This window comes from Hipposideros armiger, unplaced genomic scaffold (genome assembly GCF_001890085.2).
Source record: "Hipposideros armiger isolate ML-2016 unplaced genomic scaffold, ASM189008v1 scaffold_177, whole genome shotgun sequence".
Classification (NCBI taxonomy): domain Eukaryota; kingdom Metazoa; phylum Chordata; class Mammalia; order Chiroptera; family Hipposideridae; genus Hipposideros; species Hipposideros armiger.
In genome coordinates, this window is record NW_017731527.1 from 82,203 (window position 1) to 85,693 (window position 3,491).

Consider the following 3,491-nt stretch of genomic DNA (forward strand, 5'->3'; position numbering starts at 1 on the left):
TTAATGTGATCAATTCTCAGAACAAATATTAGATTGACTTTTCTGTTGACTTTTGTAATTAACACATAGATTAATCCAGATTTCTTCCCATAGCAAAATGATTGAAAACTTGATTCCAAGGCATCAATTCTGCTCTATATTCCTGGGCACCTCAAATTTTAAATGGAACCTATTTCAACCCTTTCCTCATGCACTGCTCAGCATATGAAAGATTCCAAACATAAAGCAAGAGCATTAACTCTCCCCCCCCAACACATACACAAAAAGAATTAATTGAATAACTTGTAACAATTTGCATAATATTACTTTATTTTGCATTTTCTTTTTAATATAATAGCTTTTTGTAAAGATCATACCACATGCATATCAACACAAATCTTTCAAATCTTTTAATAACCAGCTCTGCCCAGAATAGCATTAGGAGTTTTAGTCTTGGGAAAAGCTATGGTAATTAAGGTTACTTTGAGTCAAATGGAGTTCAAAGGAGATTAATTTTAAGCTTTGAAAATCCCATGACACCTAGTATGGTGGTGTGCATCCTAAAGCTAATCTAATTACTTGATGACAATTCTTGTATTGAAGATTATTTCACTTAATTGTTTTCCACTTTGCCTCTTGGGGAACTCTACTCTCTGAAATAAAGTTAAAGATACTTTTTCTTTCTTCCTAAAGGCAATTGGACCTCCTCTTTAAAGTGAACCAGTTGACCAACTGTGTCCCCTTTAGTTATAATTAATTTGAATATTTTCAATTAGTTAATTGAGGTTTTTTTTTGTTTTTTTTAGAAAATTCACTTAATAAACATAATATAAACACATATCAGTTAACATACTGACACAGATTATGCTATGGAAGCAAAACAATAAAATAAAAACATAAACCAAATCTCCGACTTTTAAGTTTTTTGATGTTCACTGTGAGCCTAGGCTCTTTCCAGAACAGAGAGCAACCCTGTGCTTGCACATCGTTTATGTATGTCTGCATGTACACAAGGAGTCAGCTAAGAGATAACTGACAAGTAGAACAAAAACAATTAAGTGATTCCACACAGAAGTATCAACTAAATTCCACTCATACACTTGCTCAGGGCAAATCATGTGGTCATGTTTTACTTCACAGGTGAGAGGGCATCATTATCTCATGTGCCTGGAAGTAAAAAAAAAAAAGCAATACCAGTGAATTTAGGCATTACATGTCACATAGTTTCTGCAACAGAAAATAGACAATTTATTCCCTTCTCTTTCTCCTTCACAGTTTAGATGGACTCCACAGGGTGACTATGAAAGTTATTTTCTTGATATGCTTTCCAGCCATAAGCTTGATAAAAATATCTGACAATAAGCATATTCTCTACTCTTATGACCATTGCATTCGGCAACTGGACAATTAATGATTACATCTTGCATATTTAGTCCTCATTTTTGTCTCGTGATTCTTTTTGTGTTTATTACTATTTTCTTGGGAAATTTTCCCAGTAATTCTTAATGTGGCATTCTAGGTTGTGGTTTGGGGATTTGTATATTAAATCACCCTTAGGGAATCTAATGGAAGTTGTTCATAATCGATACTTTAGGGATACTGATCTAGTGGCATGAAATTCTCATGTGCTTATCCAGTTGAAAATTAAATTCAGCTGTACTTTTTATCCCACATGACAGTTAAGGGATTTAATTAAAAATAGGAAAGGAGCCATCTATAATTGTATCAGCCACTATTCCCCTAATAGATAGCAAAGCAGAAGTAGAAAGAGCAGAGAACTTGGAGACAGATAGACTTGGATTTGAATCATAATTATTCTCACTGGACATGTGACATTGAGAAACATGCTAATCTCTGTAGCTCACAGTATCCCTTATGTTTAAGAGGAAGTCACTATGCCCACCAAAAAAACTGGTGGAGAGAATCTAATAAGTTATAATTATAAAGCAATGAGTACATTCATGTTACCCCATTTAATGTTATTTTGTGCCACTGAAGTACCAGCTCCTGCTTTAAAAAAATATAAAAATATGTTAGAAACAGAATTCTAGAAATAAAGAGAAGTAAAGATACACATAAAAGTGAGAGTTATATTATTAGATTATTACATACATTAGCTTATTACTAATATTAGTTAGGTAAAGTACCTTGTCTGAGGCCACAGCATTAAGAAGTGGAATTTGAGCATGGATTTGAGTCCTGGAAATTTAACTGCATGATTCTAAACAGAGAAGAAAAGCTGCATATATATGCTAGGGAATTTTTTTTTTCTTTTCTTGAAGACTATGGTGAAGCAATAAAATAATTTAAGCAGGGGGCAGCTGTTATCAGATTTCAATTTTATAAAAAGAATTCTGAAAGCAGTAAAGATGCCTTTTGTTTTGGCAAGTTTATTTTGAGGGAGGAAATTCTGGAATCAAGGAGAATGGTTCAAGGGCCATTGCAACAATTCACACAAGAAAAGGAAGAGATTACACTAAGGCAGTGATAACCGAGAAATGAAATGTTTTTTAAGTTATATATAATATATATCTATAGAACTAAATAAATAATTAGACATAGGTATTTAGGAAGAATGAATAGTCCAACTTGGCTCCCAAGTGTTTCCTTCGGCAATTAGACCACTGCTTTTCACATACAACGTGGTTGGGAAAACCACTGGAGAGCATCATACACTGAAAGGGAGGTGACGATTCATTAATCTTTGGGCATGTTGAGGCTGAGATTTGGTGTAACATCCGTAATGTACCAGTCCGACAAAATACATGTACTAGAGCCTTAAGATGGCAATTTGGACTAAAGATAGAAAGGAATGTCATCAACATTTAATGATGAAATTATATATTTGGATGAACTTGTCCATAGAGAATGAGTAGAGATGGAAAGGCAAAGAGTTAATAACAGAAACTAAACACCCAAGTTGTATATTAGAATAAAATGATAAAACATGGTTAAAGGCTAATACTAACACTAGGTGAAATATACTGTTGTGTTTATACAGTGTTTCAGGCACTATGTTAACTTCTTTATATGAAATACCTCTTTAATATTCATTTCAGCCTTATGCAGTAAGTAATCTTTATAATCATCTATTAGAAAGAAAACTGTGTCTTAATAATATTAAGACACTTCCTAAATGTTACGTATCTAAACAGTGAAGGAGTTGGAGTTCATATTCAAGCATCCATGACCTACATGTTACCCGGGTAACCACTAGCTCTGCTGCTTCCAATGAAAAGCCACAGAATACAGTGAAGAAGAATGAGAACTGCAAAGATGTACGGCACACAGAAATGAAGTGTCTGTAAATATCTTGATGAGACTGAAGAACAGTGGTGGGGTTTTGAAGTCAGGTGAAGGATAGGCAATTGTAGCCTGAAAGTCGCATAGCATGTGCTTCAGATTTAAGAGATAGACCAGTTAAGGAAATGAGCCAATTGAGGGTGTGGGATGGCAATTGAGTAGCTGAAGTGGAACAGAGATGAAGATGCATGGAGTAGGCATGGAAATAG